Source organism: Aegilops tauschii, chromosome 5 (assembly GCF_002575655.3).
Source record: "Aegilops tauschii subsp. strangulata cultivar AL8/78 chromosome 5, Aet v6.0, whole genome shotgun sequence".
Taxonomy (NCBI): domain Eukaryota; kingdom Viridiplantae; phylum Streptophyta; class Magnoliopsida; order Poales; family Poaceae; genus Aegilops; species Aegilops tauschii.
The window spans coordinates 15528526-15550647 of NC_053039.3; positions in this window are offsets into that span (position 1 = coordinate 15528526).

The following is a 22122-nucleotide window of genomic DNA, read 5'->3' on the forward strand; positions in this document are numbered from 1 at the left end:
GTCAGCTCTGTATACGTCAAATTCATCACTGAGTTTCTTGATCTCAGATTGAATGTTGACAAGTTCTTCAGTTGTCATTGAGACAACGTTTTTCTTCAGGAAGCGCTCCTTCTTGTACTGTGCTTTCTTGATTTGCCTGGCCTTCTCAAATTTCCATTTTTCTTCTTGGATGAAGATAGTCAGCATATGACTTTGGCCAGGAGTGAGCTTGAAATCAGGCATAGGAGTGTTGGGGTCCTTGTGCCAGAGATCGATGTAATCAAAGATCAACTTAGGATCCAAAAGTAGTGGCACATTTGTGCCCTTGGCTCTAGCGGCCCTGAGCTGCCTGTCTCTGATGATTTCAGCAAGTTCCTCATCATCAGCTTTGTCTTCATCAGACGGCACTTGGAAGGCGACCTGCTTCTTGTGAGGACTTGGGCGAGAGCCACGTCCAGTAGTGGCCTTTGTCTTCAGCAGAGAGGGTCCCGTTGAAGAATTTGGTGCAGCTGTGGAACTAGCAGAAGCTCCTGAGGCAATAGAGATGCCTGTTGTCCTTTGGCACGTGGCAAGATGCATAGGTGCAGAGGATTTGGACGGAGCAGCTGAGGACTTTGGCGGAGGAGCTGAGGACTTTGGAGGAGCAGGAGCAGTCTGAGGAGTTGGCCTTAAGGGCTTTGAAGAATCTGGCCGTGAGGGCATTGCTGAGGAACTTGGCCGTGAGGGCATTGAGGGTGAAGCACTTGGCTTATGAGCAGGCTTCTTTGTCATGGCCTTCTTTGGCTTGCTTGCAGAGGCCTCAGCAGAGGCAGCAGCAGCAGCAGAGTCTTCGTTGAATTTCCTCACTGCTTCTCTTGCTTGTCTGGCCAATTTGGCCTGGCGCTTGGCCCATTCGTCAGGATAGTCCTCACCGCGCTTGAGGCTGGTGGGATCTGCTTCTTGGCCAGGTGCCAACGGAGGTCTTGGGCATGGATGATTTAGAGCAAATTTCTTCATATACTTGGGAGTAACATACCTGTACTCTCTCCATTCCCGTGCCCATCTCCTCTCTATCCGTTGGATGCGCACCTTGCGCTGATTTTTGTCCTCTTTGCCAAACTTGGCCTCATCAGGAGTGCAATAATCCTTGTATATGTCATCAGGGATCTCAAAGGCAGTATTGACCTCAGGCCTCTTTCCTCCTTTCTGCGGCTTCTTTCCATCAGCCATTTTCTTCAGCTGAGGAATTTGGACAATTGAATTCTCTGAAGATGTATGCAACTTTTCTTCGAGGAACGCTGCAAATGAGTTAAGTTGATGAGAACCTAGTGATTCAGCAGCGGACATGTGTACCTGTGAATAGAGTATAGTTGCGAGGAATTTGGAGAGGTCATATGCGTTCTCAGAAGGTTTTTCAAAAAGAACAAGTTTGATGAATTTGACCAGATGAGTCTTGAAGAATTTCACTAAGCGTTCTTTGTCTTAGGTTCTAGAGTTGTATAGATCAAAAATCCACAAAATTGAGGAATCTTGAAGAAAAATGTAGCTTAGAGAAATGGATCAAGAACAGATGACATGTGAGGTGTTTAGTGAGTGAAGATTTGAAGAAAAACACCTTTGAATATTTTGTAGAAATCATTCGAATCAAAGAGGGCAGTAAAAGTAACTTTTAATTACCCTAGACAAAGAACACGACGAACTGGGAAGTGTAGATGTGAAGTTCGTCAGTTCAGATCTTCCACGCCCTAACTCGGCAGAGGAAGACAGCTACGGCGGCGGCGGAGTGAAGAAATCCGCAGCCGGTGCGAGTATGACGGCGACGAGGTCGAGGCAGTGAAGCTCTTCCTCACCGGCGACGATGAAGTAGCGGCGGCGCAAGGGTTTGAGAAGCTCGAGCTGGAGTGAGGTCGAGCGGAGTAAAAGAGAAGTGAGGAAGGGGAGGGGTATTTATAGCCACGGTGAAAAACTGTTCGCCCGAAGAAATTGGACGAACGTGGCCCTGACCCTTCTCATTCGCTTGACATGTGTCACCCACGTACTAAGAAGTGGAGATCGTGTGAGATCGTGGGTGAATAGATAAGTGTTTTCGTGGGATGCGGAACGGTTTGAGCGGCAAAGCCGAAAATTTAGATAAGATAAGTTAAAAGTTACGTTCGCAAATTCTACAGCTGACAAGGACACAGTGAAGATTTTGAACGAGTTTCAAATAGAACGCACATGAAGAATTTGTGAATAGATTAGGTTGAGTATAGCATAGAGGGGGAAGGGTCCGATCACATTCACTTAGCAAAAATAGCAACTTGAAGAATTAGCAATAAGTGAATGCTCTAGAGGACATAAACTCATATATATATATATAGCCAATGAAGAAAAATGACGGAAACAGTGAAGACATTGCAAAGTTGAAGAAAAAAAAGAACAACTGAGGAATTTCACAAACTGAGGAAAAACTCAAATTGAAGATTTTCAACTTTTGGTGGTGGCGTGACCCACGGTATAAGAATGATGATTTCAGACACTGCGTACAATTGTCGTAGGGCTCTGAGAATCAAATTCATCGTTAATTTATTCACACTTAGAGTGTTAGTCTTCATTGATTGAAGAAAAACGTTTCTTCATGTGTTGCACATCTAAGTCATCAATTTTGCATAAGTGTTAGGATGAGTGTCCTTTTCAGAGAACATTCGAAGATTCTAAGATATTTAGCTCACACCGCAACTTGCTAAATCTCTTTTCATCCAAGGGCTTTGTGAAGATATCGGCTAGCTGTTCTTCAGTCTTCACATGCTCAATAGAAATGTCGCCCTTCAACACATGATCACAAAGAAAATGATGACGAATCTGAATGTGCTTGGTCTTCGAGTGCTGAACTGGGTTGTGAGCAATCTTGATGGCACTCTCATTGTCACAGTAGAGAGGCACATTCTTCATGTTGACGCCGTAGTCCTTGAGAGTTTGCTTCATCCATAGCAATTGAGCACAGCAAGAACCAGCAGCAATGTACTCAGCTTCAGCAGTAGACAGTGATACGCAGTTCTGTTTCTTCGAGGACCAACAGACCAAAGATCTTCCGAGGAAATGGCGTGTGCCAGATATTGACTTGCGGTCCACACAATCACCAGCATAGTCAGAGTCAGAATATCCAATGAGATCAAAAGCCGAGCCCTTGGGGTACCATAATCCAAGTGTTGGTGTGTGAGCTAGATATCGAAGAATATGCTTCACAGCCTTATGGTGTGATTCCTTCGGTGTAGCTTGAAATCGGGCACACATGCAAACACTTAGCATAATATCTGGCCTAGATGCACATAGGTACAATAAAGAACCAATCATGGAGCGATATACCTTTTGATCTAAGTCAATACCATTTTCATCAGCGCATAGATGGCCATTTGTGGGCGTAGGGATTTTGACGCCTTTGCAGTCTTGCATGCCGAATTTCCTCAATACATCCTTGAGGTATTTCTCCTGAGATATGAATATGCCATTGCACTATTGACGGATTTGAAGACCTAAAAAGAATTTCAGTTCTCCCATCATAGACATTTGATATTCTTCACTCATCATATAGGCAAATTCATCACTGTAACGTTGGTCAGTACAGCCATAGATAATATCATCAACATATATTTGGCACACAAACAGTTCACCATCATAAGATTTAGTGAAAAGAGTAGGGTCGAGTGAACCGTGTTTGAAGCCTTTCTTCATGAGGAATTCCTTCAAAGTATCATACCACGCCCGAGGGGCCTGCTTGAGGCCATAGAGGGCCTTATTAAGTCTGAAGACTTTGTCAGAATGCTTTGGATCTTCAAAACCTAGGGGTTGAGCAACATATACTTCTTCCTCAAGCTTACCATTGAGGAATGCACTTTTCACATCCAATTGATATAGAGTGATATCATGATGGTTAGCATAAGCAAGTAATATGCGAATAGCCTCAAGTCTAGCAACAGGTGCAAAAGTTTCATCGAAATCGACTCCTTCAACCTGTGTGTAGCCTTGAGCTACAAGCCGTGCCTTATTCCTCACCACAAGGCCATTTTCTTCTTGCTTGTTGCGGTAGATCCACTTTGTGCCAATGATATTGTGCTTGCGAGGATCTGGACGTTTGACCAGTTCCCAGACGTTGTTGAGCTCGAATTGATGTAATTCTTCTTGCATAGCTTGAATCCACTCAGGCTCCAAAAATGCTTCATCTACCTTAGCAGGCTCTGTGATAGGGACAAAAGCAAAGTGCCCACAAAATTTAGATAAGTGTGAAGCTCTTGAGCGTGTGAGAGGACCTGATGCTTCAATGTCATTGATGATTTCCTCAATCTGCACATCTTTTGCCACGCGAGGATGAGCGGGTTGTCGTCGAGGAATCTGATCAGCATTTTCTTCAGCACCATTTTCTTCAGGTGCATCAGCTCGACGTTCTTCACGTTCTGGAATGAATTCTTCAGCAGATTCTTCGGTAGGAATGACATCCCCAGTAACCTTGAACTTGATAGTTTCCTCAGGTGCTAGTTCATCTATCACAGAAGGTAGGTGCTCTCTTTGCGAGCTATTAGTTTCATCGAACCGCACATCTACAGTTTCAACAACCTTTTGAAGAACGTTGTTGAAGACTCTGTAGGTGTGCGAGTCCTTTCCGTAACCAAGCATAAAACCTTCATGTGCTTTCGGAGCAAATTTTGAGTTGTGATGAGGATCTCTAATCCAACATTTAGCACCGAAGACTTTAAAATAACTCACATTTGGTTTCTTGTCAGTGAGGATTTCATAGGCAGTCTTCTTGAAGAATTTGTGAAGATATACTCTATTGATGATGTGGCACGCAGTATAAATTGCCTCAATCCAGAAGTGACGAGGCGTCTTGTATTCATCAAGCATAGTGCGAGCCATCTCAACGAGAGTCCTGTTCTTGCGCTCCACGACGCCATTCTATTGAGGAGTATAAGGAGCAGATAACTCATGAGTAATACCAAGTTCATCAAGATAGTCATCAAGACCAGAATTCTTGAACTCAGTTCCATTGTCACTTCTGATGTGCTTGATCTTCACACCAAAGTTGGTTGAAGGCCTTTGTCGGTGTCAAAACCGGCGGATCTCGGGTAGGGGGTCCCGAACTGTGCGTCTAGAATCGATGGTAGGAGACGGGGGACACGATGTTTACCCAGGTTCGGGCCCGCTCTATGGAGGTAATACCCTACTTCCTGCTTGATTGATCTTGATGAATATGAGTGTTACAAGAGTTGATCTACCACGAGATCGTAATGGCTAAACCCTAGAAGTCTAGCCTATGAGTATATGGTAATGAATCTGTCCTATCCGGACTATGCTCTCCGGTTTATATAGACACCGGAGAGATCTAGGGTTACATGAGGTCGGTTACATAAGAGGGAATCTTCATAGTCGGTAGCTTAGCTTGCCTCCCATGCCAAGGAGAGCCTAATCCGGACTCGGGTATAGTCTTCGGTCTTCGTGTCTTCACAGCCCATCAGTCCGGCCCATGGATAACAGGTCGGATGCCCGAGGACCCCTTAGTCCAGGACTCCCTCAGTAGCCCCCGAACCAGGCTTCAATGATGATATGTTCGGCACTCGGATTGTCTTCGGCATTGCAAGGCGGGTTCCCTTCTTTAAGTAATGTATCCGGTCGTCGACTCAATATCGTTCCCCTCAGCTTCTGTGCGCTAATAACTTCGTCTTCCACATGTCGAGCGAATGCGGAAAGTCGGGGCATTTTTGCAAACAACACCTCGTCCACACAAGGCGAAACGCCTATTTAATGAAATTGGATCTTAGATCCAGGCGATATCGCGCCGAGAAAATCCCCAGAAACTGCCAGGAGAAGCCATTCCAACATGGCTAGCATTCCCAATTCCTCCTCCCTCTCCAGCCCAAAGAGAAGCGAGTGGGAGAAGTGTTCTGTGAATAATAGTCAGCTAGCAAAGCTGGAAACGCAGGGATTTCTTCCTCCCGCGGACCTGGTCCCTGTCCGAGCAGGGTTGGTCTCCTTCAATGATGTGACTCAGGCGGAGGACTCCCCCAATCCGTCCGGGGGGGAGCGAGTGTGCCTGGTCCCCAATCTGATAAGAGGCGTCGGATTTCCAGTCCACCCGTTCCTCCGAGGGCTTCTGGAGTATTATGGCCTTCAGCTGCATAACTTCACTCCCGCCTCTATCCTACACATCGCAGGTTATGTTGCTTTATGCGAGCTATTTCTGGGTGTTGAAGCCCATTTCGAACTGTGGAGAAAATTGTTTTGTCTTGTCCCTCACAACCATGAGGGGTCAATATTCGAAGTGGGCGGAGCCGAAGTGTGGCGCATCGCCGATACCGGATACCCGTCTGGCACACCAAGGAAGGCATCTGAAGAATGGCTTTCCGAGTGGTTGTACATTGAGGACATTGCGCTTCCCGATCCAGTTTGAAAGGGTCTCCCTGAATTTGCAAGCGTTCCGCTAAAGAAACGCCATAGTTGGCGCCCCCGGAGCCTTGAGGAGGATGACAGTGCGGAGGTTCGTCAACTCTTGGGCGAGATAAAGACGCTCGCCCGGTCCGGATTAACAATGGTTGAGGTAATGGTGACCTCCATCACGCGAGGGGTTCAGCCACTTCAATACAGAGGGCTCCCAATGTGGCACTACAACGGGGAGGACGATGCTTCCCGCTGCGGTCGAAAAGGTCCAGGCACCCCCGCTGTACTGGCCAAAATACTGGCCGAGCTGTTCAAAGGGAAGGAAGAGGAATTTCTTCGGATCAATCGCAGAGATGGATATTCTATGTATAATCCTCCCAGTTGGGTAAGCCCCAATCCTTCTGCTCTACTCATTTCGCTTCCCGGATTACCTTTGACAAATTTCTAATCTGCTTATAACAACATTGGCGAAGAATCACCGAGGGGTTTTACAGCCCCGCCCCACAGCCTGAGGACCACAACCGGGAGCTGGATCCCGGGTTCGAAGAAGATCCGGATATATTCGTGGTACTCGCGGAAGGGGTGTTTTACCAGGCGAGCTACGATGGCACGGAAGTAGCCATTATTGCCGATTACCCTGGTCTTCTTCCTGCTTCCCACGTAAGTCGTTGAGAAAAACCTCTCTCGAAAGAGCTCCCTTGCACTGCCTCACCCGTCGCACTGTCTCATACTCCACAGGGGAGACGTTCGGCGCGTCATACTACTCCAGGGGCGCCACCAGCGCCGAGCAAGGCTTCTAAAAGGAAGGTCGGTGAAGTCACGACCGGTCCCTCATCAAAGAGGTAAGGATTGAAGGGTATACTTCTACAGTTCCATCCAACTGTAACTTGTACGCTTGTTTGACACCAGAAAAAAGGTTCACCGGACTAAACCCGAGGGTCCGGCCAGCCGTACTCCTCGCGCCCGGGATTTAGACCCCGTTGGAAAGGCGGGAGCCAACATAGGAACAGTGCCAGACTGTCCTTCAGCCGAGGGTTCGGAGAATATGTCCGTTACCAACTCGGAAGTGGAGAGCGCCATGAATCATCGGCGCTGTAGGGCTGTTTTCCGAGACCCTGAGTTTTCGGAAGAGGCATTTAATGCCTTCAGCTCGGCCGATGCGTACATCCGAACTGCTCGAAACGGGCTTAGTAGAGCCACGAAGCAGTATTTAACAGATGTGCGGGTAAGTTTTCTTTTTCCGAAATAGGATAGCCATGTGCCAGTAGCCCCCGGGACTGAATGCAGTTGGTACAACTGATTTGAGGACTGTTATATCGCCAGGTTCTTACCGAGAAGAACGACCTGCTAGCCCAAGAGCTGGAACAGTGTCGGGCGCAGTTAAATGCTGCTACCACCAAACTGGAAAATTTGAAGAAGTCGTCCACTGGTAACGTTCCCCTTTATTGTGGAATAGTGAATGTATACCAACTGTGCTAATACTGCCACTGACCGCATAATAGGGTCGCCTGATCAATTTGAGAAGGAGTTGAAGACCGCCCAAGAGGGATAAAGAGAGGCGAAGAGGCAACACGCCGCGGGCGAACGTGTGCGGACCCATGTCAGGGACGAGAAAAACAAGCTGCATGATTCCAACACCAAGTTGGGTGAAGAATTGAAGGATGTGCGGGCCCACCTATCCGACTCCGTAAAGGAGAACAAGAAACCGCGGGGCGGCATGTTCAGTATGTTTCCGAACTTGTTTGTTTTTAATAGTTCAGAGAGAAATGAAACTGATATAGCCATGCTTGCAGGTATATTAACGGGCCGTCTTGAAGAGGAGGTGTCCGGATCATCGAGTGATCTGCTGCAGAAGCTGTCGCAAGTGCACGAACAGGCGCGACTAGCAATGCGGAGTGTTGCCAAGGCTCTATGGCCATCCGTCTCCCCTCCAGGAAGTATGGAGGAGCTTGTAGACCGGTTCAAGGGAGCACGGCGGCGTATCCGGCTATGGAAGATATCGGCCTGTCGAGAGGGTGCGCGAGAGGCGTGGGCCATGGTGAAGACTCGGTATACCAAGCTTGATCCTAATCACATGGCACGTGTCGGACCGGTAGGGCCTAATGGGGAAGAAATTCCCGTTAGTTTAGTGTATGACCAAGTAGAGGTGGCCGCCAAATATTCCCAACAGGATTGTAAGTTAGATCGCCTGTTGGACGGTATAGAGGAGGAAGTGTTTGAGTCCAAGTGACTATGTACTTTCCTCACCGTGTGTAATTCTAGCTGAATTGTATATCATTTCTCATGGCAGATCTTTTCGCTTCAACCTCCGGACTCAAGGGTACAGAGTGTTTCCGGATACCCTCACGGCCGAATAGGCCGGGGCATGCCTGGAAAACTAGGCGTAGGGGTCATAATTGCTTGAACAGACAAGTTGTATTCTGCTAGTTATGTTATATTACATTTGAGTTGTAAGAAACATCTTCTAGAGAGAATAGTTCCGTTAAGGGTTCCTTTCCCTGGGTATGCATGCATTAGTAGACATGTCCGAATTCTGATGTGAAAAATCACAGTATTTATAACTTCTGGGGGCTCACAATAGAGTGAGTGCAAAAGAGATTTTTGATCCACCGACCAAATATTCCCTTAAGAACGCTAGCTTTCGGCTTCACCCAGTCTAAGGTACACATCCGGATGACCCGGCAGTAACAATCGCAGAGGTGCTCCCTTTACCACCTAGCCGAACAATCGGGAACGTAGGGGTAAGTGCTACCTCTTGAGCACTGCATTGGTTTTCCCTTGAAGAGGAAAGGGTGATGCAGCAAAGTAGCGTAAGTATTTCCCTCAGTTTTTGAGAACCAAGGTATCAATCCAGTAGGAGGCTACGTGCGAGTCCCTCGCACCTACACAAAACAAATAAATCCTCGCAACCAACGCGATAAGGGGTTGTCAATCCCTTGACGGTCACTTACGAGAGTGAGATCTGATAGATATGATAGGATAATATTTTTGGTATTTTTATGATAAGATGCAAAGTAAAATAAAAGCAAAGTAAAAAGCAAAGGAAATAAATAAGTATTGGAAGATTAATATGATGAAGATAGACCCGGGGGCCATAGGTTTCACTAGTGGCTTCTCTCAAGAGCATAAGTATTTTACGGTGGGTGAACAAATTACTGTTGAGCAATTGACAAAATTGAGCATAGTTATCAGAATATCTAGGTATGATCATGTATATAGGCATCACGTCCAAGACAAGTAGACCGACTCCTGCCTGCATCTACTACTATTACTCCACACATCGACCGCTATCCAGCATGCATCTAGAGTATTAAGTTCATGAAAACAGAGTAACGCCTTAAGCAATATGACATGATGTAGAGGGATAAATTCATGCAATATCATAAAAACCCCATCTTGTTATCCTCGATGGCAACAATACAATACGTGCCTTGCTGCCCCTACTGTCACTGCGAAAGGACACCGCAAGATTGAACCCAAAGCTAAGCACTTCTCCCATTGCAAGAAAGATCAATCTAGTAGGCCAAACCAAACTGATAATTCGAAGAGACTTGCAAAGATAACCAATCATACATAAAAGAATTCAGAGAAGATTCAAATATTGTTCATAGATAATCTTGATCATAAACCCACAATTCATCGGTCTCAACAAACACACCGCAAATAGAAGATTACGCCGAATAGATCTCCACGAGAGAGGGGGAGAACATTGTATTGAGATCCAAAAAGAGAGAAGAAGCCATCTTGCTACTAACTATGGACCCAAAGGTCTGAGGTAAAATACTCACACTTCATCGGAGAGGCTATGATGATGATGTAGAAGCCCTCCGTGATGGATGCCCCCTCCGGCGGAGCTTCGGAACAGGCCCCAAGATGGGATCTCGTGGGTACAGAAGGTCGCGGCGGTGGAATTAGGTTTTTGGCTCCGTATCTGATCGTTTGGGGGTACGTAGGTATATATAGGAGGAAGGAGTACGTCGGTGGAGCAACAGGGGGCCCACGAGGGTGGAGGGCGCGCCCTGGGGGGTAGGCGCGCCCCTACCTCGTGGCCTCCTCTTTTGTTTCTTGACGTAGGGTCCAAGTCTCCTGGGTCATAATCTTCCTAAAAATCATGTTCCCGAAGGTTTCATTCCGTTTGACTCCGTTTGATATACCTTTTCTGCGAAACTCTGAAATAGGCAAAAAACAGCAATTCTGGGCTAGGCCTCTGGTTAATAGGTTAGTCCCAAAAATAATATAGAAGTGAATAATAAAGCCCAATAATGTCCAAAACAGTAGATAATATAGCATGGAGCAATGAAAAATTATAGATACGTTGGAGACGTATCAGGCATCCCCAAGATTAATTCCTGCTCGTCCTCGAGTAGGTAAATGATAAAAACAGAATTTTTGATGCGGAGTGCTACTTGGCATAATTTCAACGTAATTTTTCTTAATTGTGGTATGAATATTCAGATCCGAAAGATTCAAGACAAAAGTTTAATATTGACATAAAAATAATAATACTTCAAGCATACTAACAAAGCAATTATGTCTTCTCAAATTAACATGGCCAAAGAAAGTTATCCCTACAAAATTATATAGTCTGGCTATGCTCTAGCTTCACCACACAAAGTATTTAAATCATGCACAACCCCGATGACAAGCCAAGCAATTGTTTCATACTTTTGACATTCTCAACCTTTTTCAGTCTTCACGCAATACATGAGCGCGGGCAATGGATATAGAACTACATGTGGAATAGAATGGTGGTTGTGGAGAAGACAAAAAAGGGAGAAGATAGTCTCACATCAACTAGGCGTATCAACGGGCTATGGAGATGCCCATCAATAGATATCAATGTGAGTGAGTAGGGATTGCCATGCAACGGATGCACTAGAGCTATAAGTATATGAAAGCTCAACAAAAGAAACTAAGTGGGTGTGCATCGAACTCGCTTGCTCACGAAGACCTAGGGCATTTTGAGGAAGCCCATCATTGGAATATACAAGCCAAGTTCTGTAATGAAAAATTCCCACTAGTATATGAAAGTGACAAAATGAGAGACTCTCTATCATGAAGATCATGGTGCTACTTTGAAGCACAAGTGTGGTAAAAGGATAGTAACATTGTCCCTTATCTCTTTTTCTCTCATTTTTTTTATTTGGGCCTTTTCTCTTTTTTATATGGCCTCTTTTTTTCGTCCGGAGTCTCATCCCGACTTGTGGGGGAATCATAGTCTCCATCATCCTTTCCTCACTTGGGACAATGCTCTAAAAATGAAGATCATCACACTTTTATTTTCATACAACTCAACAATTACAACTCGATACTTAGAACAAAATATGACTCTATATGAATGCCTCCGGCAGTGTACCGGGATATGCAATGAATCAAGAGTGACATGTATGAAAGAATTATGAACGGTGGCTTTGCCACAAATACGATGTCAACTACATGATCATGCAAAGCAATATGACAATGATGGAGCGTGTCATAATAAACGGAATGGTGGAAAGTTGCATGGCAATATATCTCGGAATGGCTATGGAAATGCCATAATAGGTAGGTATGGTGGCTGTTTTGAGGAAGGTATATGGTGGGTGTAAGATACCGGCGAAAAGTGCACGGTATTAGAGATGCTAGCAATGGTGGAAGGTAGAAGGGTGCGTATAGTCCATGGACTCAACATTAGTCATAAAGAACTCATATACTTATTGCAAAAATCTACAAGTTATCAAAGCAAAGTATTACGCGCATGCTCCTAGGGGGACAGATTGGTAGGAAAAGACCATCGCTCGTCCCCGACCGCCACTCATACGGAAGACAATCAATAAATAAATTATGCTCCGACTTCATCACATAACGGTTCACCATACGTGCATGCTACGGGAATCACAAACTTTAACATAATTGTTTCTCAAATTCACAACTACTCAACTAGCATGACTCTAATGTAACCATCTTTATATCTCAAAACAATTATCAAGCATCAAACTTTCTTAGCTTTCAACACACTCCTAAGAAAGTTTTTACTAAACTAGAATACCTAGCATATTAGGATTATTTAAGCAAATTACCATGCTATTTAAGACTCTCAAAATAATCTAAGTGAAGCATGAGAGAACAATAATTTCTATAAAACAGATCCACCACCGTGCTCTAAAAGATATAAGTGAAGCACTAGAGCAAAAACTATATAACTCCAAAGATATAAGTGAAGCACATAGAGTATTCTAATAAATTCCGAATCATGTGTGTCTCTCTCAAAAGGTGTGTACAGCAAGGATGATTGTGGTAAACTAAAAAGCAAGGACTCAAATCATACAAGACGCTCCAAGCAAAACACATATCATGTGGTGAATAAAAATATAGCTCCAAGTAAAGTTACCGATGGACGAAGACGAAAGAGGGGATGCCTTCCGGAGCATCCCCAAGATTTGGCTTTTTGGTGTCCTTAGATTACCTTGGGGTGCCATGGGCATCCCCAAGCTTAGGCTCTTGCCACTCCTTGTTCCATAATCCATCAAATCTTTCACCCAAAACTTGAAAACTTCACAACACAAAACTTAGCAGAAAATCTCGTGAGCTCCGTTAGCGAAAGAAAACAAAAGACCACTTCAAGGTACTGTAATGAACTCATTCTTTATTTATATTGGTGTTAAACCTACTGTATTCCAACTTCTCTATGGTTTATAAACTATTTTACTAGCCATAGATTCATCAAAATAAGCAGACAACACACGAAAAACAGAATCTGTCAAAAACAGAACAGTCTGTAGTAATCTGTAACTAATGCAAACTTCTGGAACTCCAAAACATCAGCCAAAATTGGAAGGCCTAGAAAATTTGTTTATTGATCAGCAGCAATTGGAATCAATATTTTATCATGTTCTGGTGATTTTTAACAATTATTTTCGTGAACAGAAAGTTTCTGGAAATTTCTGCAAGATCAAATAACTATCATCCAAGAAGATCCTATAGGTTTAACTTGGCACAAACACTAATTAAAACATAAAAACACATCTAACCAGAGGCTAGATCAAATACTTATTCCTAAACAGAAGCAAAAAGCAAAAACTAAAAATAAAATTGGGTTGCCTCCCAACAAGCGCTATCGTTTAACGCTCCTAGCTAGGCATAAAAGCAAGGATAGATCTAGGTATTGCCATCTTTGGTAGGCAATCCATAAGTGGCTCTCATGATAGATTCATATGGTAATTTTATTTTCTTCCTAGGGAAGGGTTCCATGCCTTTCTTTAATGGAAATTGGAATCTAATATTCCCTTCCTTCATATCAATAATTGCACCAATCGTTCTAAGGAAAGGTCTACCAAGAATAATAGGACATGAAGGATTGCAATCTATATCAAGAACGATAAAATCTATGGGCACATAGTTCCTATTTGCAACAATAAGAACATCATTAATTCTTCCCATAGGTTTCTTAATAGTGGAATCCGCGAGGTGCAAGTTTAGAGAGCAATCATCAAAATCACGGAAATCTAGCAAATCACACAAATCAACGAAGCTATTTAGGTGAGTAGCAGCATCTTCACTAGGAAGGCCAGCGAATTGATCTTTCATGACAAGATTCAACAAGGCAGCATTGATTTCACAAGATTCAGTATTGGTAAGAGGAGCAATCGGAGTGCTAAGGAAATCATTGTTGTTGGTATTGGTAAAGTCACATAATTTGGTATTATCTTGAGCCATCGTGACAAACAAGCAATCCAACACACGAGCAAACAAAAAGCAAGCGAAAAAAGGCAAACGGAAAAGAGAAGGCGAATAAAACGGCAAGGGTGAAGTGGGGGAGAGGAAAACGAGAGGCAAATGGCAAATAATGTAATGCGGGAGATAAGGGTTTGTGATGGGTACTTGGTATGTTGACTTTTGCGTAGACCTCCCCGGCAACGGCGCCAGAAATCCTTCTTGCTACCTCTTGAGCACTGCGTTGGTTTTCCCTTGAAGAGGAAAGGGTGATGCAGCAAAGTAGCGTAAGTATTTCCCTCAGTTTTTGAGAACCAAGGTATCAATCCAGTAGGAGGCTACGCGCGAGTCCCTCGCACCTACACAAAACAAATAAATCCTCGCAACCAACGCGATAAGGGGTTGTCAATCCCTTCATGGTCACTTACGAGAGTGAGATCTGATAGATATGATAGGATAATATTTTTGGTATTTTTATGATAAGATGCAAAGTAAAATAAAAGCAAATTAAAATGCAAAGGAAATAAATAAGTATTGGAAGATTAATATGATGAAGATAGACCCGGGGGCCATAGGTTTCACTAGTGGCTTCTCTCAAGAGCATAAGTATTTTATGGTGGGTGAACGAATTACTGTTGAGCAATTGACAGAATTGAGCATAGTTATGAGAATATCTAGGTATGATCATGTATATAGGCATCACGTCCGAGACAAGTAGACCGACTCCTGCCTGCATCTACTACTATTACTCCACTCCTCGACCGCTATCCAGCATGCATCTAGAGTATTAAGTTCATGAAAACAGAGTAACGCCATAAGCAAGATGACATGATGTAGAGGGATAAATTCATGCAATATGATAAAAACCCCATCTTGTTATCCTCGATGGCAACAATACAATACGTGCCTTGCTGCCCCTACTGTCACAGCGAAAGGACACCGCAAGATTGAACCCAAAGCTAAGCACTGCTCCCATTGCAAGAAAGATCAATCTAGTAGGCCAAACCAAACTGATAATTCGAAGAGACTTGCAAAGATAACCAATCATACATAAAAGAATTCAGAGAAGATTCAAATATTGTTCATAGATAATCTTGATCATAAACCCACAATTCATCGGTCTCAACAAACACACCGCAAAAAGAAGATTACATCGAATAGATCTCCATGAGAGAGGGGGAGAACATTGTATTGAGATCCAAAAACAGAGAAGAAGCCATCTAGCTACTAACTATGGACCCGAAGGTCTGAGGTAAACAACTCACACTTCATCCGAGAGGCTATGATGATGATGTAGAAGCCCTTCGTGATGGATGCCCCCTCCGGCGGAGCTCCGGAACAGGCCCCAAGATGGGATCTCGTGGGCACAGAAGGTTGCGGCGGTGGAATTAGGTTTTTGGCTCCGTATCTGATCGTTTTGGGGTACGTAGGTATATATAGGAGGAAGGAGTACGTCGGTGGAGCAACAGGGGGCCCACGAGGGTGGAGGGCGCGCACTGGGGGGTAGGCGCGCCCCCTACCTCGTGGCCTCCTCTTTTGTTTCTTGACGTAGGGTCCTAGTCTCCTGGGTCATAATCTTCCTAAAAATCACGTTCCCGAAGGTTTCATTCCGTTTGGACTCCGTTTGATATTCCTTTTCTGCGAAACTCTAAAATAGGCAAAAACAACAATTCTGGGCTGGGCCTCCGGTTAATAGGTTAGTCCCAAAATAATATAAAAGTGAATAATAAAGCCCAATAATGTCCAAGACAGTAGATAATATAGCATGGAGCAATCAAAAATTATAGATACGTTGGAGACGTATCAGTAAGCACAAGAGCCAGGCAACCCAGCTTGGCTAAAACTTAAGTCATATCGATGCATATAATGGCGAAGAAAAGACATGCGGGAAAGCGCGCATGGGTGATGAGCTTGATGCTCGGGAAATAATATTAACAAGCTTCTGTTAAAGAAGCCCCCAGGTATAATGGGCGTACATATGTAATGATGTGTACGTCAGCAGTGTGCGGTCAAACCGAATGAGTGCTTTAAAGCGAGAAAAATTGTGTAAAAGGGATAAAGAGTAATGGAAACTATAGGGGAGAAGGAGACTAACAAAGAGTCCGGCGCTAGGCATAGAACCTTCGGAGTCTGGCCGCGTTCCATGGGTTCGGCTCTAGGCGATTGTCTGATGCGTCACGAAGACGGTACGCTCCTCCGGTGAGAACTTCGTCGATTATGAAGGGACCCTCCCATTTGGGCTTGAGTTTGTCCTTTTTCTTCTCCGGTAAGCGTAGAACTAGTTCGCCAACATTGTATGTCTTGGCCCGTACCTCTCTGGTTTGATACCTTCGAGCCTGCTGTTGATAAAATGCTGAACGGGCTTTGGCGACGTCGCGCTCTTCCTCCAGGGCATCTAGGCTGTCCTGCCGATCCAACTCGGCCTCTTTCTCTTCGTACATACGCACTCGAGGTGAGTCGTGTATAATATCGCAGGGCAACACGGCCTCTGGACCATACACCATGAAAAATGTGTGTATCCAGTGGTACGGTTGGGCATGGTCTGCAGCCCCCAGAGTACGGAGTCGAGCTCCTCGACCCAGTGCTTGTCTGATTCTGTCAAAGAACGCACTAGTCTGGGTTTGATGCCACTCGTAATGAGACCATTGGCTCGTTCGACTTGACTGTTTGTTTGCGGGTGGTAGACAGAGCCGTAATCGAGCTTAATGCCCAGATTAGCGCACCAGGTTTTCACCCCGTCGGCTGTGAAATTCGAACCGTTATCGGTGATGATGCTGTGCGGTACGCGGTAATGGTGTACCACATCGGATATGAATGCAATCACCGGTCCGGACTCGGCCGTTTTAACCGGTCTAGCCTCTATCCACTTAGTGAATTTGTCCACCATGACCAACAGATATTTTTTCTTATGGCTTCCCCCTTTAAGGGGTCCGACCATGTCCAAGCCCCAGACCGCAAAGGGCCATGTAATGGGGATTGTTTGTAGGGCGGTTGGGAGCATATGGCTTTGGTTGGCGAAGAGTTGGCATCCAACACAGCGTTGGACGAGGTCCTGTGCGTCTGCCCGGGCCGTAGGCCAGTAAAATCCTGTACGGAAGGCCTTGCTGACAAGTGCCCGGTCTGTGGCGTGGTGTCCGCCGAGACCGGCATGAATTTCTGCCAAGAGCTGCCGCGCCTCCTCCTCGGAGATACACCTTTGAAGGACTCCGGTAGTGCTTTTCTTGTAGAGCTCTCCTTCGTGAACTTTATAGGTCTTCAAATGCCGGACTATGCGGCGAGCCTCGTTCTGATCTTCTGGGAGCTCCTTCCTATTAAAGTAGGCCAAGAATGGTTCGGTCCACGGGGCAATTACTGCCATGATGAGGTGGGCCGATGGTGTTACTTCGGTGGTTGAGCCTCCGATGATGTCGGCGTGTTCGTTATCTGAGTTTGTGTTCGGAATGGGACTGTCGTTGCTGTCTCCCCCTTGCCATACCACAGATGGCTTAAAGAGCCTTTCGAGGAAGATGTTAGGTGGGACGGGGTCACGCTTAGCGCCGATGCGAGCAAGAACGTCTGCCACCTGGTTACTTTCGCGGGCGATGTGATGAAATTCGAGTCCCTCGAACCGAGCTAACATCTTCAAAACGGCATTGCGATAAGCTGCCATCTTTGGATCTTTGGCGTCGAAGTCTGCATTTATTTGGGATATTGCAAGGTTTGAGTCTCCGCGCACCTCTAGGCGTTGTATGCCCATTGATACGGCCATCCGGAGGCCATGTAGCAAGGCCTCGTATTCGGCTGCATTGTTGGAGTCTGTGTATAATATTTGGAGTACGTACTGGACGATGTCTCCTGTGGGGGACGTTAATACAACGCCCGCCCCTAGCCCTGCCAACATCTTGGAGCCGTCAAAATGCATCACCCAGTTGGAATACATGCCGTACTCTTTAGGGAGTTCGGCTTCTGTCCATTCGACGACGAAGTCGGCCAGTACCCGGGATTTGATGGCTCTACGTGGTTTGTACGTGATGTCGAATGGCAGGAGCTCAATGGCCCATTTGTCAACCCGGCCTATTGCATCCCGGTTGTTAATTATATCATTGAGGGGCATTCAGAGGCCATCGTGATAGAGCGCTCCTAAAAGTAGTGTCGCAATTTTCGGGATGCCATGAAGACTGCATATGCTATTTTTTGATAATGAGGGTACCGGGATTTGCATGGTGTGAGGACGGTGGATACGTAGTATACCAGCTTCTGGAGCGAAAATTTGTGTCCGTCCTGTTCTCGTTCGACGACGAGTACGGCGCTCACCACCTGGTGTGTTGCTGATATGTATAAGAGCATTGGCTCGCCGGCGGTTGGCGCAGCCAGGATTGGGTTGCTTGCCAGAAGGGCTTTTATTTCTTCCAGTCCGGCCGTCGCCGCATCTGTCCACTCGAAGTTGTCAGTGCGCCGTAGAAGGTGGTAGAGCAGAAGCGCCTTTTCTCCCAACCTGGAGATGAAGCGGCTTAAAGCTGCCACGCACCCAGCAAGTTTTTGGACTTGCATGAGTTCGGTCGGCGTGGCCAGTTGTGATAGAGCTCGGATTTTGGCTGGATTTGCTTCAATTCCTCTATTGGAAACGATGAAGCCCAATAGTTTACCGGCGGGGACGCCGAAGACGCACTTTTCCGGGTTAAGCTTGATGTCGTATGTGCGGAGGTTGTCGAATGTGAGACGCAAGTCGTCTATTAGTGTTTCGACGTGTCTGGTTTTGATGACGACGTCGTCCACGTAGGCCTCCACTGTTTTGCCGATCTGTTTCTCGAGGCATGTTTGGATCATGCGCTGGTAGGTAGCGCCGGCGTTCTTGAGCCCGAAAGGGATGGTGTTGAAGCAAAACAGCCCGTATGGTGTAATGAATGCTGTTGCGGCTTGATCGGATTCCTTCATTTTGATTTGATGGTATCCAGAATATGCATCAAGCAAGCATAGCGAGTCGTGACCTGCGGTGGCGTCAATGATTTGATCAATGTGGGGAAGAGGGAAGGGATTGATACGTCTCCAACGTAGCTATAATTTTTGATTGCTCCATGCTATATTATCTTCTGTTTTGGACATTATTGGGATTTATTATTCACTTTTATATTATTTTTGGGACTAACCTATTAACCGGAGGCCCAGCCAAGAATTGCTGTTTTTTCCCTATTTTAGAGTTTCGCAGAAAAATAATATCAAACGGAGTCCAAACGGAATGAAACCTTCGGGAACATGATTTTCGGAACGAACATGATCCAGAGGACTTGGACCCTACGTTAAGAAAGCCACCAGGAAGCCACGAGGTAGGGGGGCGCGCCTACCCCCCCATGGGCGCGCCCTCCAACCTCGTGGGCCCCATGTTGCTCCACCGACGTACTCCTTCCTCCTATACATACCTACGTACCCCCAAACGATCAGATACGGAGCCAAAAACCTAATTCCACCGCCGCAACCTTCTGTGCCCACGAGATCCCATCTTGGGGCCTGTTCCGAAGCTCCGCCGGAGGGGGCATCCATCACGGAGGGCTTCTACATCATCATCATAGCCTCTCGGATGAAGTGTGAGTAGTTTACCTCAGACCTTCGGGTCCATAGTTAGTAGCTAGATGGCTTCTTCTCCGTTTTTGGATCTCAATACAATGTTCTCCCCCTCTCTCGTGGAGATCTATTCGATGTAATCTTCTTTTTGCGGTGTGTTTGTTGAGACCGATGAATTGTGGGTTTATGATCAAGATTATCTATGAACAATATTTGAATCTTCTGAATTCTTTTATGTATGACTGGTTATCTTTGCAAGTCTCTTCGAATTATCAGTTTGGTTTGGCCTACTAGATTGATCTTTCTTGCAATGGGAGAAGTGATTAGCTTTGGGTTCAATCTTGCGGTGTCCTTTCCCAGTGACAGTAGGGGCAGCAAGGCACGTATTGTATTGTTGCCATCGAGGGTAACAAGATGGGTTTTTTTATCATATTGCATGAATTTATCCCTCTACATCATGTCATCTTGCTTAAAGCGTTAATCTGTTCTTATGAACTTAATACTCTAGGTGCTTGCTGGATAGCGGTCGATGTGTGGAGTAATAGTAGTAGATGCAGGCAGGAGTCGGTCTACTTGTCTCGGCCGTGATGCCTATATACATGTTCATACCTAGATATTCTGATAAGTATGCTCAATTCTGTCAATTGCTCAACAGTAATTTGTTCACCCACCGTAAAATATTTATGCTCTTGAGAGAAGCCACTAGTGAAACCTATGGCCCCCGGGTCTATTTTCCATCATATTAATCTCCCGACAACAAGCTATTTCTGGCGCCGTTTTTATTTTGTTTACTTTACTTTGCATCTCCATCACAAAAATACCAAAAATATTATCCTATCATATCTATCAGATCTCACTCTCGTAAGTGACCGTGTAGGGATTGACAACCCCTTATCGCGTTGTTTCGAGGATTTATTTGTTTGTGTAGGTGCGAGGGCTTCCGTGTAGCCTCCTACTGGATTGATACCTTGGTTCTCAAAAACTGAGGGAAATACTTACGCTACTTTGCTGCATCACCCTTTCCTCTTCAAGGGAAAACCAACGCAGTGCTCAAGAGGTAGCAAGAAGGATTTCTGGCGCCATTGCCGGGGAGGTCTACGCAAAAGTCAACATACCAAGTACCCATCACAAACCCTTATCTCCCGCATTACATTATTTGCCATTTGCCTCTCGTTTTCCTCTCCCCCACTTCACCCTTGCCGTTTTATTCGCCTCCTCTTTTCCGGTTGCCTCTTTTCTTTCACTTTTCCCTTGCCATGTCGGAACCAAAAAGAGTTGGGGTTCCTCTCCCATGTTTTAGCACTTTAGACAATCCTACTATCTTATCTAAACTCATAAATAAAAATACTATGGAAAAACCTGCCGGAGTTATCAATGAAAACCTTAGCAATTTTGATGAAGAAGATTCTGGAATATTTCGTTATTTACTCGATGAATCTTTGAAAGATGCTTGGGATAGGCTATTAAGGATCCGGGCTAGCTATGTACCTCAATACCAAATTGAGGTTTACTTAAAGAGCTTTTATGTTGGGTTGCTCTCTTCGTTCAAACAAGTTTTAGATTCTATTTTTGAAGAGGGTTTTCTCGAAGGGGACCCCATAGATACCTATGAAAAGATGAAAACTATATTTGGGCACCCCATTAACGAGAAAGTTGAAATCACATCTCTTTTGCTTTCTTACCAAAACGAATCTATCAAAGAGATAAAAGCTAGCCTAGATGCCAATTTTCGCAACATACTTAATCTGTCTTCTACCATTAATGGCCATGTACTTTGTCAAAATAGAAAGATTAATTCCATAGATAACAAGTTTGCTCTCTTTTTCCCTAAAACCAAAGATGGCAATACCTAGATCTATCCTTGCCTTTATGCCTAGCTAGGGGCATTAAATGATAGCGCTTGTTGGGAGGCAACCCAATTTTATTTTTAGTCATTTTTGCCTTTTGCTTCTGTTTAGGAATAAATACTTGTTCTAGCCTCTGGTTAGATGTGTTTTTATGTTTTAATTAGTGTTTGTGCCAAGTTAAACCTATAGGATCTTCTTGGATGATAGTTATTTGATCTTGCTGAATATTGCAGAAACTTTCTGTTCACGAAAATAATTGTTAAAAATCACCAGAACGTGATAAAATATTGATTCCAATTGCTGCTGATCAATAAACAAATTTTCTAGGTCGTCCTATTGTGGATGATTTTTTGGAGTTCAGAAGTTTGCGTTAGTTCCAGATTAGTACAGACTGTTCTGTTTCTGACAGATTCTGTTTTTCGTGTGTTGTTTGCTTATTTTGATGAATCTATGGCTAGTAAAATAGTTTATAAACCATAGAGAAGTTGGAATACAGTAGGTTTAACACCAATATAAATAAAGAATGAGTTCATTACAGTACCTTGAAGTGGTCTTTTGTTTTCTTTCGCTAACGGAGCTCACGAGATTTTCTGCTAAGTTATGTGTTGTGAAGTTTTCAAGTTTTGGGTGAAAATTTGATGGATTATGGAACAAGGAGTGGCAAGAGCCTAAGCTTGGG